This window comes from Schistocerca gregaria, chromosome 3, assembly GCF_023897955.1.
Source record: "Schistocerca gregaria isolate iqSchGreg1 chromosome 3, iqSchGreg1.2, whole genome shotgun sequence".
NCBI lineage: Eukaryota > Metazoa > Arthropoda > Insecta > Orthoptera > Acrididae > Schistocerca > Schistocerca gregaria.
The window spans coordinates 663,937,437-663,953,754 of record NC_064922.1 but is presented as its reverse complement, the minus strand read 5'-3'; the positions used below and the strand labels follow the sequence as shown (position 1 = coordinate 663,953,754).

The following is a 16,318-nucleotide window of genomic DNA, read 5'->3' as shown; positions in this document are numbered from 1 at the left end:
TTACGCCCATATTTCCACTTTTGCTTGCTGTGACGTAAATATTCCCTACAGCACTTGCAATATCACGCACACGAGAAAGAACTGAGGGGGCAGAGCACCTCCAACTTCTCGCACCACACTAAATAACTTTCCAACCAATTTACTATCCAGATTAACAGTCGGCATAATTGTATACGAATGTGTGAGGGTGCTGACGTTAGTTGATCTTGATGCAGCTTCTCTTGATATCTCTAATTTCCAGGGTTCCTTTCATAGGTATTTCCTCTTCAAATTCATTACTGAACTACGGAACAAGTTTGAAACTTCCTGGCAGATTAAAACTGTGTTCCCGACTGAGACTCGAGCTCGGGACCTTTGCCTATGGCGGGCAAGTGCTCTACCGTCTGAGCTAGCCAAGCACGACTCACGCCCTGTTCTCACAGCTTTACTTCGGCCAGTACCTCGTCTCCTATCTTTCAGACTTTACAGAAGCTCTCCTGCGAAACTTGCAGAACTAGCACTCCTGAAAGAAAGGATATTGTGGAGACATGGCATAGCCACAGCCTGGGGGACGTTTCTAGAACGAGATTTTCACTCTGCAGCGGAACCATGTCTCCGCAATATCCTTTCTTTCAGGAGTGCTAGTTCTGCAAAGGTTCGCAGGAGAGCTTCTGTAAAGATTCAAAGGTAGGAGACGAGGTACTGGCAGAAGTAAAGTTGTGAGGACGGGGCTTGAGTCGTGCTTGGGTAGCTCAGATGGTAGAACACTTGTCCGCGAAAGGCAAAGGTCCCGAGCTCGAGTCTCAGTCGGGAACACAGTTTTAATCTGCCAGGAAGTTCCATATCATCGCACACTCCGCTGCAGAGTGAAAATCTCATTATGGAACAAGTTTGTTTATATCACCTACAAATTTTTCGGGCCGATTCCGCAATTTGCTTGCTTTCTTTGAAATTTCGTTGTCTTACGTCTTCCAATTCTGTAGCACTGTTCGCAGTTATGCAATCATCCACTGCATCCCTTGAAATCGCAGTTATCTATTTCGCGCGCAGTTTGATGTGGACAACCCAGTAAATCACTGCAACGCACATCCTGTAATTTGTATCGAGCATACTTGAAACGTGTAGACATCAGTTTTTGTATTAAGTGCGCCTTGTCCTCCCTTGATAATCCGTATTTTTTCTTATGCAGTACACGATCATCCTCCTTGGACAGCGATTGTCCTTTGCTACGTTTCACTGAAGACGGGCGTTGAGGCTCCCTGTCGGACAAGGATGATGAACTACATGGCTCGACACTTTCCCTTGTTAAGCACGTATTATACTGCGCACAGTCGAGCTTATGTAACACCACACATTCCATTGACTCATCCTGCAGAAACGTTTATATATCACCTGCCACGTCTTTCTCCATCTGCGAAATTCCTTTGTCCCTTCTCTGACGAAATGTAAACTTCGGCAACTGTTGTCGTAGACATTATTCAATGTTCTTTTTTTATCATTGCCGTTGCTCTGCTTTGTATCAACACCACTAGCACTCTAACACTGTTGCCGGCCGCGGTGGTCTCGCGGTTAAGGGGCTCAGTCCGGAACCGCGTGACTGCTACGGTCGCAGGTTCGAATCCTGCCTCGGGCATGGATGTGTGTGATGTCCTTAGGTTAGTTAGGTTTAAGTAGTTCTAAGTTCTAGGGGACTGATGACCACAGATGTTAAGTCCCATAGTGCTCAGAGCCATTTTGAACCTAACACTGTTGTGAGCTACTCGTCGACTAATCTGTTTAGCTACGCTCTGTAGCTTCATGCTGTGTCCAGTCCCACCCCCTGTTGCCATTTTTGTTGTTGTTGTTGTTGTTGTTGTGGTCTTCAGTCCTGAGACTGGTTTGATGCAGCTCTCCATGCTACTCTATCTTGTGCAAGCTTCTTCATCTCCCAGTACCTACTGAAACCTACATCCTTCTGAATCTGCTTAGTGTAGTCATGTCTTGGCCTCCCTCTACGATTGTTACCCTCCACGCTGCCCTCCAATACTAAATTGGTAATCCCTTGATGCCTCAGAACATGTCCTACCAACCTATCCCTTCTTCTGGTCAAGTTGTGCCACAAACTTCTCTTCTCCCCAATCCTATTCAATACTTCCTCATTAGTTATGTGATCTACCCATCTAATCTTCAGCATTCTTCTGTAGCACCACATTTCGAAAGCTTTTATTCTCTTCTTCTCCAAACTATTTATCGTCCATGTTTCACTTCCATACATGGCTACACTCCATACAAATACTTTCAGGAATGACTTCCTGACACTTAAATCTATACTCGATGTTAACAAATTTCTCTTCTTCAGAAACGCTTTCCTTGCCATTGCCAGTCTACATTTTATATCGTCTCTACTTCGACCATCATCAGTTATTTTGCTCCCCAAATAGCAAAACTCCTTTACAACTTTAAGTGTCTCATTTCCTAATCTAATCCCCTCAGCATCACCCGACTTAATTCGACTACACTCCATTATCCTCGTTTTGCTTTTATTGATGTTCATCTTATATCCTCCTTTCAAGACACTATCCATTCCGTTCAACTGCTCTTCCAAGTCCTTTGCTATCTCTGACAGAATTACGATGTCATCGGCGAACTTCAACATTTTTATTTCTTCTCCATGGATTTTAATACCTACTCCGAATTTTTCTTTTGTTTCCTTTACTGCTTGCTCAATATACAGATTGAATAACATCGGGGAGAGACTACAACCATGTCTTACTCCCTTCCCAACCACTGCTTCCCTTTCATGTCCCTCGACTCTTATAACTGCCATCTGGTTTCTGTACAAATTGTAAATAGCCTTTCGCTCCCTGTATTTTATCCCGGCTACCTTCAGAATTTGAAAGAGAGTATTCCAATCAACATTGTTAATAGCTTTCTCTAAGTCTACAAATGCTAGAAACGTAGGTTTGCCCTTCCTTAATCTACCTTCTAAGGTAAGTCGTAGGGACAGTATTGCCTCACGTGTTCCCACATTTCTACCGAATCCAAACTGATGTTCCCCGAGGTCGGCTTCTACTAGTTTTTCCATTCGTCTGTAAAGAATTCGCGTTAGTATTATGCAGCTGTGACTTATTAAACTGATAGTTCGGTAATTTTCACATCTGTCAACACCTGCTTTCTTTGGGATTGGAATTATTATATTCTTCTTGAAGTCTGAGGGTATTTCGCCTGCCTCATACATCTTGCTCACCAGATGGTAGAGTTTTGTCAGGACTGGCTCTCCCAAGCCCGTCAGTAGTTCCAATGGAATGTTGTCTACTCCGGGGGCCTTGTTTCGACTCAGATCTTTCAGTGCTCTGTCAAACTCTTCATGCAGTATCGTATCTCCCATTTCATCTTCATCTACATCCTCTTCCATTTCCATAATATTGTCCTCAAGTACATCGAACTTGTATAGACCCTCTATATACTCCTTCCACCTTCCTGCTTTCCCTTCTTTGCTTAGAACTGGGTTTCCATCTGAGCTCTTGATGTTCATACAAGTGGTTCTACCAGCCAGTATTGTAGTTGCGTAGTAGACAATATGTGAGACATCCAATGGCGTAAACATCATGGGCCTTTTGCGACCTCACATTCGAGGGGTTCCTTCTGAGAGACATCACATCGTGAGTTAAAGGTATACCACGGGAAACCGACGTCTGGATTGCCGCAAAGGGATTTGGACTGCGGTCTCCTGAATGCTGTCACGGTATTACATCATTCGACAACATACTAGAATAGAATCCAGAACCGTTGGAATAGTAGCGTGACATTTGCTACGGGTGAAAACTTAAACACAATAGGTTACCTTAACTGAACACTACTTCAAAAGAGTAACTGCTCTTCACCGAATATTATTAACAAGCCTCAGACATAAAATCAGACACTAATGCATCGTCTGGTAACAATGCAACATTCACATTTCAAACTTAAGATTGTTGTGTGTTTTATACAAGAGGAATGGCCTGCGACACGCTTTCTAAATACCACAGCAACAAGTCACTTAGTTAAACACCCTCAATAAAGTTCATTTAAGTTCGGCAATGGAAAGGAAACAGATATATCTTTGTTCCATGGCTTGCTACAGACAAGTGAAAGCGCGAAATCTTATAGAGCGGCTTCAAAGAACAATGGACTCACCGAATAGGGAGAGGTAACAAAGAACAAAGGAGAGCGACGAGGCAGTAGCCTTTCACCTACTATATTCAATAGGACAGTGGAAACAAGACGCTAAATAAGGTGTTGGATTAATATCAGGAATAATCTGAACAGTTCTAGTGTTTATAGTCTGCAGGCTAAATAGATTGTAAGAAATGCATACTGTTGTATTAAGATCCACCAGAGCAGCTTTTGTTATATTTTATTTTGCGTTACCGGAGTCGAGCGTCGACTCATTCTCAAGCGTTACCTAGATATCAAGCTATTAATCAGCATGTGTATCTATGTATAGGCGTAAAGATGTACATTTTTGGTTGTATTATAATTCTTACATATGTTATAAAAAGTGGATAATATTTTAAAACTAATGATTAGAAGAGTAAAATAACGATGGTTCAACTTCGAGGAAACATTCAGCATTTCAACAACGTGGAACATCCTGCAGTCAAACTATAGGAGCGACAGATGTCGGCACATGTCAGCGATTGCTACCGTTCAGCGCTTACCTTGTGTTGGTCAAGGAATGAACCACCAAACCTGCAACTGTAGTAACTGGCAGTCTGGGCGCGTACGAAGGCAGATGAGCTGCGTTTTGCTCGGAAATAGAAGCGGACATCGGCAAGAAAAGTATCAGTAAAAGTTCAGTCACATTACAAAACGCTCAAAACAAACTTTAATACAGTATCAGCTGCCTTGCGGCGACATTACATGAAATAGTTCCTCTCCTTTCGTTACGGGCAGTCCATATTTCTTCATCCTAGCCTCCTCGACACACACACACACACACACACACACACACAAATCGTCTAATAGCAACTGTGCACACTTTAAATGCATGGTATTTATAATTCTGTGATCCCGAAACAGAAAAAGTATGTTTGTGATGATCGGTCGAGGACTGAAGAGATTTGGTATAAGGGTGATTTTATTTGCACTTGATATTAGTAGAAGGGCAATGGATATTTTGAGCCGTGTGCTGCACTTCTTTGTACAGACTCAGTATCCCCTTAATGACCGTCTAGTTGTATGCAAGCAGGGAAAGGATAAACGCATGACGGTATCGGTGCTGGGTGGGTGGGGGTACTATTTATCAATGTTACGTGGCAGAGGGTGATTTCTACCGCTATTGCACGGCAGAGAGCATCGAAGTGTCATGTTTCCACTGTGCAACAGCGTTCAGTCAGTCAGTCATCGCCAAGTACAGCTCAACCTGTAAGTTTGACAGTAGTGCCAATAATTGAACCACGTGGATTTTTATTGTTACAGAACTAATGTTTACATATTTTGATGAATAATACAGACACTTTTCGGTTTATTAACAGTGTGGTAGAAAGATTAAACCTTTAAGTTTGAACAGTAGAGCGTTGTGAATTTCGCACTGTGACACAAGAACTGTTGATAAATGATACTGACAGATTTAAGTGCTATTTTATTTTTGTACAGAGACAAAGTTTTCTTTTGTGATCAGGGATCGATCTTCCCTCTGTGTGGAACTTTGCCCATTGTTCTCTCTGACATACGCAAATCGACCGGCAGCCATGTTAATGTTATTGTTTAAGAAGCTGATCTATTGTATTTAGTATTTCCCGAAGCTCTATCACAGCAGGGCCATTTTCTTTATATACCAAAATTACTACACCTCACAATTTAATCATTGACTATGTAGAGCCTGTATTGTGAAGTGCAACTTCACAATTATTACCATCTACTGGCAGCGTTTGAAAGCTTTAACCGTCTCTTATATAGACTTGGAGTTTAAATTGTGTGAGGTATTAGTGCACCCTTGGGAACTCGTGTTACCTTACTGATTCAACCACTCTGTCATGTTAACCGCTGTGCCACGGCCAACGTAGCCAGAACCCAAGATGAATATGTTGGGTCAAGATGCAAAGGAATTAACGACGTTAGCTGCCAGGGGCAAGCTAAAAATTTGTGCAGGACTTGGATTCAAAGCTGGGTGTCCTGCTTCCCAGGCAGATACGCTGACCACTTTGCGTTCCTGTCACAGTAGTCACCACAGCCACACAGACTACCCTAGGACGCCTCCTGTCAGACCCACATCCTCAACTTACATCGCACACTACTGCGGCATTTCGCTGATTCCCGTAAGAGTGTGATATTTATAAGACGGAATTTCCCTACGGATGATGCTAGCCGTCAGTGTAGGCTCGTGAGATCACGTCTGCAGTGCCATCTGTTTCGTTTAACGGTTGACGACGAATAGCAACACACATTAATCCAAGACACATACATCGGTATCTGTTTCAAACCGGTAAACATGTCGACTTTTGTGTCTACGAACTACGATTTGCGGACGAGCATTGGTTTTCTGTTATCATTTGAAGAAAAGTGCTGTAGAATAGCACCGAATGTTTGTCGAAGCTTTCGGCGAACATGCTCTTGGGAAAACACAGTGTTTCGAGTGGTTCAAAAAATTCAAAAGTGGTGATTTTGACGTGAAAACGAGTGCGGGAAACCATCGAAAAAGTTCGAAGACAACCAATTGCAGGCCATATTGGACGAAAATGACACTCAAACTCAACAGGTACTCGCGGAACAACTGAATGTGACGCAGAACCTGTTTCTCTTCTTTTGAAAGCTATGGGAAAGGTGCAGAAAGTGGGAATATGGATTCCGCATGACAGACAGTAAGGAAATCGAAAGACCACTTGTGAACTGCTGCTCGTCGCATGCAAAAGACAGTCGTTTCTCCATCGAATACTGACAGGTGATGAAAAATGGATATACTTTGGGAATCCTAAGCGTCGTAAATCATGGGTGAATCCAGGCAGACCATCGGCATCCACTGCAAGACTAAATCGCTTTGGAAAGAAGACAATGCTCTGTTTTTGGTGAAATCAGAAGCGGATCATCTATTATGAGGTGCTAAAACCTGGTGAAACCGTTAACACTGATCGCTACGAACAGCGAATGATTGCGTGAACAACGACCGGAATATGGAAAAAAGCAACACAAAGTAATATTGCTCCATGATAACACCCCATCACACACAGCAAAACGGGTCAGGAAAACAACAGAGGTGATCATTTTGGTAATACTAGGGCATTCGGCTTATTCGTCAGACTTGGTTTCGTCCGATTATCATCTGTTTGCATGACTGGGACACGCTTTCGCTGAACAATGCTTCAGTTCGTATGAAAATGTACGAAAATGGCTCGCTGACTGGTTCGCTTCAAAATAAGAACTGTTTTGTTGGCGTGGCATTCATTGCCTGCCGGAATAAAATATTGTTCATCAGTTTCAAACAATAGACGTGTAATTATTGCAACCAAATTCCGGTTTCATACTTCTACACCTGGTATGCCATATCGCAAATCACTGTCAAATTCGGTTGCTATAGTTGACTGCGAGAACTGCTCTGCGTAAGATGCAAAAGTACACATGACCTAACAAACCACATGAGTTCACAGAGGAAGCGATACCACACAAAGGAGCAATGAAGATAAACTACACTTTTTGGGAAATGGGCTTGCGTATTTGTTTTACAGAAGAATTGTGCTTCGGCCCAACTAAAGATAAAAATATCTGAAAAAATGCGCAATTAGGGAGATGAATTATCATATAGTCAAACACATGTTTGTGAAATGTAACTGAGCGTGGTTCTAGGCGCTACAGTCTGGAACCGCGCGTCCGCTACGGTCGCAGGTTCGAATCCTGTCTCGATCATGGATGTGTATGATGTCCTTAGGTAAGATAGGTTTAAGTATTTCTAAGTTCTAGGGGTCTGATGACCTCATAAGTTAAGTCCCATAGTGCTCAGAGCCATTTGAACCATTTGTAAGTAAGCGCAATACTTCTAATTCTCGAGCACCATGCGATAACCAACGATGTAACATAGACCCAAAAATAGGACGCTGTAGTTAAAGAACTGGAAACAGATTTGGGAGGAGAGGGATTGGAGGGAGTGGGGTTCAAATTCCAATCCTGCCATCCACATTTAGGTTTTCTGTGGTTTCCACACATGTCTTAAACCGAATGCCGTGATGGTTCCCCATCCTTAACCAATCCCAGCCTGTGCCTCGGCTCTAATGACATCGTCGTCGACTGAAAGCTAAACCCTGGTCTGCCTTCCTTCTTTTTTTAGCCTTGTCTGTTGCAGTACTTGTCTGTAGTCCGCTTAGAGCGTGATAAACATACCCACGTAGCGAAGTTGAACATACTGTCACTCTGATTTGTAGCTTACATTTACTATAAGAATATCTATGTTTATACTCACTTCATGTTGTTGTTGTGGTCTTCAGTCCGAAGACTGGTTTGATACAGCTCTCCATGCTGCTCTATTCCGTGCGAGCCTCTTCATCTCCGAATAACTACTACAACCTACATCTTTCTGATTATGCTTACTATATTCATCTCTTGGTCTTCCTATATGATTATTGTTACCCACCACACTACCCTCTACTATTAAACTGGTGATCCCTTGACGTCTCAGAGTGTCTCCTATAAACCTATCACTTTCTTTTGGTCAAGTTGTGCTACCAAATTGTTTCCACACTTCTGTTTAGTATATCCTTGTTAGTTACGTCACCGACCCACCTGATCTTCATCATCTTTCTGTAGCAGTGCATTCCGACAGCGTCTATTCTTTTTTTTATCTAAACTGTTTATTGTCCTTGTTTCACTTCCGCACATGGCTACACTCCAGACAATTACCTTCAGAAAAGACTTTCTAACCATTAAATCTATATTCTATGTTAACAGATTTCTCTTCTTCAGAAATGCTTTACTTGCTATTGCCAGTCTACATTTTATGTCCCCTCTACTTCAGCCATCATCAGTTATTTTGCTACCCAAATAGCAAAGCTTATGTGCTACTTTCAGTATCTCGTTTCCTACTATAATTCTCTTAGCCTCACTTAATTTAATTCGACTACATTCCATTATCCTTGCTTTGTTTTTGTTTATTTTCATCCTTCCAAGACACTGTTCTTTCAGTTCAACTGCTCTTCCAAGTCCTTTGCTGTCTCTGACAGAATTACAATGTCATCGGCAAACCTTAAAGTTTTCATTTCTTCTCCCTGAACTAAAATTCCTATTCCAGATTTTTTTTGGTTTCCTTTGCTGCTTGTTCAGTGTACATATTGAATAACATCGGAGGCTACAACCCTGTCTCACTCCCTTTTCAACCCTGCCTCCCTTTCATGCCCTTTGACTGTTATAATTGTCGTCTGGTTTCTGCACAAATCGTGAATAGCCTTTCGCTCCCTGGATTTTACTCCAGCTGCCTTCAGAATTTCAAGGAGAGTGTTCCATTCAGGACTGTCAAAAACATTCTCTAAGTCTATGCTGTAAATATAGGTTTCCCTTTTCTTAATCTACAGGGTGTTTCAAAAATGACCGGTATATTTGAAACGGCAATACAAACTAAACGAGCAGCGATAGAAATACACCGTTTGTTGCAATATGCTTGGGACAACAGTACATTTTCAGGCAGACAAACTTTCGAAATTACAGTAGTAACAATTGTCGACAACAGATGGCGCTGGGGTCTGGGAAACTCTATAGTACGATATTTTCCACATATCCACCATGCGTAGCAATAATATGGCGTAGTCTCTGAATGAAATTACCCGAAACCTTTGACAACGTGTCTGGCGGAATGGCTTCACATGCAGATGAGATGTACTGCTTCAGCTGTTCAATTGTTTCTGGATTCTGGCGGTACACCTGGTCTTTCAAGTGTCCCCACAGAAAGAAGTCACAGGGGTTCATGTCTGGCGAACAGGGAAACTAATCCACGCCGCCTCCTGTATGTTTCGGATAGCCCAAAGCAATCACACGATCATCGAAATATTCATTCAGGAAATTAAAGACGTCGGCCGTGCGATGTGGCCGGGCACCATCTTGCATAAACCACGAGGTGTTCGCAGTGTCTTCTAAGGCAGTTTGTACCGCCACAAATTCACGAAGAATGTCCAGATAGCGTGATGCAGTAATCGTTTCGGATCTGAAAAATGAGCCAATGATTCCTTTGGAAGAAATGGCGGCCCAGACCAGTACTTTTTGAGGATACAGGGATGATGGGACTGCAACATGGGGCTTTTCGGTTCCCCATATCCGCCAGTTCTGTTTATTGACGAAGCCGTCCAGGTAAAAATAAGCTTCGTCAGTAAACCAAATGCTGCCCACATGCATATAGCCGTCATCAATCCTGTGCACTATATCGTTAGCGAATGTCTCTCGTGCAGCAATGGTAGCGGCGCTGAGGGGTTTCCGCGTTTGAATTTTGTATGGATAGAGGTGTAAACTCTGGCGCATAAGACGATACGTGGACGTTGGCGTCATTTGGACCGCAGCTGCAACATGGCGAACGGAAACCCGAGGCCGCTGTTGGATCACCTGCTGCACTAGCTGCGCGTTGCCCTCTGTGGTTGACGTACACGGTCGCCCTACCTTTCCAGCACGTTCATCCGTCATGTTCCCAGTCCGTTGAAATTTTTCAAACAGATCCTTTATTGTATCGCTTTTCGGTCCTTTGGTTACTGTGTTCTAGGCGGTGGAATTCCAACACCAGAAAAAATCCTCTTTTCTAAGGAATAAACCATATTGTCCACAGCACACTTGCACGTTGTGAACAGCACACGCTTACAGCAGAAAGACGATGTACAGAATGGCGCACCCACAGACTGCGTTGTCTTCTATATCTTTCACATCACTTGCTGCGCCATCTGTTGTTGAAAATTGTAACTACTGTAATTTCGAAAGTTTATCCGCCTGAAAATGTACTGTTGTCCCAAGCATATTGCAACAAACGGTGTATTTCTATCGCTGTTCGTTTAGTTTTTATTGCCGTTTCAAATATACCGGTCATTTTTGAAACACCCTGTATCTTGTAAGATAAGTCGCAGGGTCGGTATTGCTCACGTGTTCCTATATTTCTCTGGACTCCAAAATGATCTTCCCCAAGGTCGTCTTCTACCGGTTTTTCCATTTTTCTGTAACGAATTCGTGTTAGTATTTTGCCACCAATTTATGTTACTATTTGGGTAGTCCTATGCCCTGTTGTTGCAGGGGAATAATGGAATACGAATAAAAAATGCTGGCGGCTGGCTTTTATTACCAGTGCGATGTTAACAAACTTCATCTGAGGCTTGTGGCATTTGTAAGGTTGAAAACCTGCCGGTTCCTAAGAAGCGCGCAGGCGAAAATTCTCCTCGACGTTGCCGGGGCGACTACTCACGGGCACTAGTTAGGCTAGCTCGCGATTTTTGTGTCAGGCCACAGACATATGTTTCTATGCCTTACTATGAATACTGATGCTTCAGGAATCACGTGTGACATGTGATTAAAGCGGTCGGGAGTGCCAGCAAGTAGCTGCTGTAAAACTGGTTTCTCCCTTACTCGTTAGAGACTCGCAACAGGACACCATTTCCTGAGTTGAATAATGTAACTGGTGCAGCAGTGCTGCCTGTCTGCTTAGTTCCATATCCAGTTGTACCTTGCCCCGCAGGAGGTTGATCGCTTGCCTTTGCAAACCGTGTGTAGGAAATGCAACTGAAGCTAAACTTCATGTTTAATCGAATCACTAACTGTAACTCAGAATAGTTGTAGGCAAGCTTTTATAGTACACAATAATATTCTTGTGAATACTTCTTTCACAATCGTAGTTACTCTCTGTGTTAATAATAACTGCTTGATTTCAGTGTGTCTCCTGTGTTGCTGGCACTTTTTCTCGATTACCTACACAGACTGTCCTGTGTATGCCTTACCGCATTTGCGTGGGATTCGGTAAATAACGGGTTTATGGAGTCCCAAGTCATCTTTCAGCATGTTTTTATTTATTTATTGGATTTTGGTTTCAGGGCCATACAAGAAATAATACTTGATACATATCAGTGAGAACTGTCAGTGTTGACTATTATCTATGTACAAATTTAAATTCATTTATAGCAAAATTAGTAAACTTTTTATGAAACTGGTATATACGCAATGCTCGTCTATTTACAAAGTTTAAATGAAAGTTAATTACATAAAACGTGCATAACTTTTAACAAAATAAATACGTACAAATAAATACAGCTCATTTTACGTGTCCGAATAGTCTTCTGCTCTAACATGTAACTGAGATGCGTCTTCGAGGCACTGCAATTCTTTGTTTCTGCTCTGCTTCCGGCAATGGCAGCTCTCGCCTATGGTCTCCTCCTCCCCCCGCTGTACTCGTAGGCTCTAGATTTTGACGTGGCTGATTTTAAGGACGATCCTAATTCCTCGGGAGCTGTTAAAATGAGTTTATACGCTCTAACTTCTGTTGTGGCCGAGGTGGAGTCCCGTGAACAACCACGCTTCGCTGCAGCACCAGGCCCGTCCAGTTGTCATATTCTTAGAGGTAGACTAGTATGGTGAGAATGTGGGGGATCCAAACTGCGGTTGTATCTTTTCCTCTAAATTTATAACTAAAGCCATTACCTAAGTTCCGTGATCAGTAAGATATGTGTAAATATAACTGCATGTTTACTAACGTTACGAAGGGGACGGAGTAACAGATGATCTATGAAACCAAAGAGTATACATCACGGTCTTGTGGATGTATTCCTCGTAAATTTGCTTGAAACTAATCCACAGAATCTTTGTTCACGGAAGTAGTATTGGAGTGTCTCAAAAAGTGGGGGTGGCAGGAAGATCGTGTCAGCCGGCCGCGGTGGTCTCGCGGTTCTAGGCGCTCAGTCCGGAACCGCGCGATTGCTAGGGTCGCAGGTTCGAATCCTGCCTCGGGCATGGATGTGTGTGATGTCCTTAGGTTAGTTAGATTTAAGTAGTTCTAAATTCTAGGGGACTGATGACCACAGATGTTAACTCCCATAGTGCTCAGAGCCATTTGAACCATTTTGAAGATCGCTCCACACATTTAATTATATTTCAGGCACTTCGAATGCGATTTCGTCATTGCAACTTTGGGATCTTACTGTCCGTGCGTTCTACTAAGAAATAAAAAACAGGCTTAAAATTGACATTTTCGGTCAGTTTCATGAATGTCCTCCCTTAAATCATTTTATAAATGCTCCCACTGTTGTAGTATGAATTGTCAATGTTTTAATGGTGGTTTTCGCTTTTTTTTACCTGCCTCGGTTAAACGTCAGCAGGAACAATTTCCGGACTGAAGTTGAAGAGAAACGAGAGCACTGTGGTACGGGCGGGTCATACCGGCCCTGACAAGTCCTAACACAGCGAGTTTACTGCCAGTCCAGCGCTTTAGCGATTCCGCAGCTCTCTCGAGTCGCTCTACGTGAAAGTGGACGTGGTTTGTGAATGTATGGCAAATTTATTCCGTGAACGTGGTCAGAAAGAGTAAGTCTTCTGCGTTCACTGGCCTGGCAGGAAACTCTAAAAGGAATGGGTGTGTAGTCCTAAAGTAGCTAGTTGACAGATGATTATTGTTGGCACTGTAGTATGTACTCATCCATGTAGAGCCACAGAACTGTTTGGAACCCGTCCCAGGAAATGTGTGTACAACCTGGTAATCAAGCTTTAGGTCATACCGACGGCTGGATTTCATTTTCTCATTTGACTCCTCACCCCATAACGTAACGTCCTTCTCGTTCAAACTGGACGCAACATATCCAGGAGCACTATGCCTAATAATTAACTGACTAATAATTGCTACACTTGTAGGGATTCGAATTCACTGTCAAAGGACCCCACTCCACGTAGATACGGCAGCGGGGAGGGAAAAAACAAGTTGCCACAAATACTATAGTTGATATTTCCAGTCTCAGGCAGTAACTCAATCACAGAGGGTTCTAAATGTAGGTTTGATATGATGTGTAGCTCATTATTCATCACGAACGCAAAGATCACACAGTTTGTTATTAAACGAAAGTATGATTAATATTTTGTGACTTATCGTCGATGAGAACCATTTTTCTTCTGCTGAAGAGACATTAGCATATCAGTTTTCTTTAAATGTGTGTTTTTATTTTGTAACTTTTCTACATCTTTGATCCTAGATGAGCACCATGGATGTATGGTACAAAATATATGTCTAATCCGTAGTAAAGTGATCATAAATATTCCATATCAGCAGTACTTCCGATTCGCTTGAGATGAAATTAAAGGCGAAGTACCCTGGAAGGTGATATACACAGAACAAAAGTAGACAGAAACGGCGCTGGTTAATAGCTAACGAAATAATGTGTGTGAAACATCACATTCGAAATGCAGGAAACCTTACGCAGCTCAGCAGTAAAGCGTGAATTTTTCTGTTTGCCAACGCACTGTACACATTTTTTTTTAAAATTTATTCCTCTAGTGAGTATATTTCCATTTTTTGTTGAACTTATTGGAAACTATTTTTTAATAATTATGTAGCATTAATGAAATTTATGTACTGTGAACAGTGTACAATGTAAGTAGGCTGTTTAGGTTTTTTTTATTGGTAACGCCGCCGCCACGTAGCGCTCTGTATGAAAATCACTGGCTGTGCCGTGTGCAGTCTGTGGCTGGTTTGCATTGTTGTCTGCTATTATAGTGTTGGGCAGCGGCAGCTGGATGCTAACAGCGCATAGCGTTGCGCAGTTGGAGGTGAGGCACCAGCGGTGGTGGACGTGGGGAGAGAGATGGCGGAGTTTTGAAATTTGTAAGAATTGGTGTCATGAACTGATATATATATATATTATGACTATAAAGGTAAATACATTGTTTGTTCTCTATTAAAATCTTTCATTTGCTAACTGTGCCTATCAGTAGTTAGTGACTTCCGTAGTTTGAATCTTTTATTTAGCTGGTAGTAGTGGCGCTCGCTGTATTGCAGTAGTTCGAGTAACGAAGATTTTTGTGAGGTAAGTGATTTGTGAAAGGTATAGGTTAATGTTAGTCAGGGCCGTTCTTTTGTAGGGATTATTGAAAGTCAGACTGCGTTGCGCTAAAAATATTGTGTGTCAGTTTAAGCACAGTCGTGTATAATTGTTCTAAGGGGACGTTTCAACAATATTGAACGTCAAGGCATGAAGACCAATAACAAATTCTCTTCGAGCATGAACTAAGTAACGGAAAACATAGTTTACGATGTTTCGATGTCTGTCATTGTAGGGTCTATTCCTACAGGGTGGGGCAAATCAAAGTGACCCAGAGAACAGAGTTCCAGGGTACAAAGCAAAACAACAGAGGAAAGGAAACATGGTACTAACCAGGCTATAGCATATGTTGAAAGGGACCACCATTCATCTCTTGGCACTTCTGGACCCTGGTCAACAAGTTGCTGAAGGCAGATCGAAGCTGGACTGCTGGAATTGCTGCAGTCTCATCCTAAATCTTCTGCTGCACTCCTTGAAGACTGTTGCGACACAACTTAGACCTAAGGCTCCCCACGCAAAGTAATTGCAGGCTAACAGGTCAGGTGCCCTGGGCGGCCAGCTAGGGCCGCGACTAGACTCACCTCTGCTAACAAGTCCGTCAGCTGTGAAGATTGGGTAACTGTGCTCCAAGGTTCGGCCGGCTGTATGGGCAGTTGCTCCATCCTGTTAGGATGTGGTTACATGCATACAATCAAGCCCAGTCCTACCCACTCGTCCGGTTGAAAATGCGTAGACGAAAACAAGATCTTTAATGCTGCATTTTGGGAATTGAAAGTGGAGCCTGACAGTGTCTCAACAGCTGAAGCTCTTGAAGTTCATAAAGTGGAGTCAGCCAGCCTTCATCTAGATCCATAAGGAGCCTGTACGAAAACTGCGTGGATTACATGAGAAGAAATCAGAAATCTGGTGAATTTTTCAGGAGGCAACGTTTTCTATGAAGATGTAATCTTCCTTCCTTATTGTAATCTACTTTGGCCTGGAAATGAAGGCATGTGTGAATGAAGATAAACAGCTGAACATCCAAAAATTACCGGACAAAATCCATGCAACTGACCGACTTGCATTTTGCAGACGATCTCATGATAGTAGCCTCTAAGGGACAAAAAATTCACCATGACATCAATGTATGGGTGTAAGAGCAGAAGAAAGGAAGGAAAGGACATTAAAGTTGAAAAAACAAATACTGTGATTATACACAAAATGGAACAAAGGCATAAGATCACGGTTGAAGGAAAGCCGCTGTAACACGTTAGTAAATTAACAGACTTGGGCTATGACATCAGTTCAGATGGGACGATGAAGGAAGAAATTCGGGAAAGAATCCTAATGGAAGGCCGTCTAGTTTTAAAGAGACG

The 16,318-nt window shown here is 42.5% G+C and overlaps 1 protein-coding gene across 3 annotated transcripts in view; it reads right to left on the bottom strand.

Annotated features, from left to right (window-relative positions):
- LOC126355070 (putative fatty acyl-CoA reductase CG5065) overlaps positions 1-16,318 on the bottom strand; it is a 281,962-nt gene that overhangs the window by 226,726 nt on the left and 38,918 nt on the right. The window contains exon 1 of one of the 3 annotated variants that reach the window (XM_050005240.1): positions 4,659-4,744. The exons of the other annotated variants lie outside the window; for them this stretch is intronic. The gene's annotated coding sequence lies outside the window, so the exon portion shown is untranslated. Of the gene's footprint in view, positions 1-4,658; positions 4,745-16,318 lie in introns of those variants that run through there. 3 annotated transcript variants of the gene reach the window in all.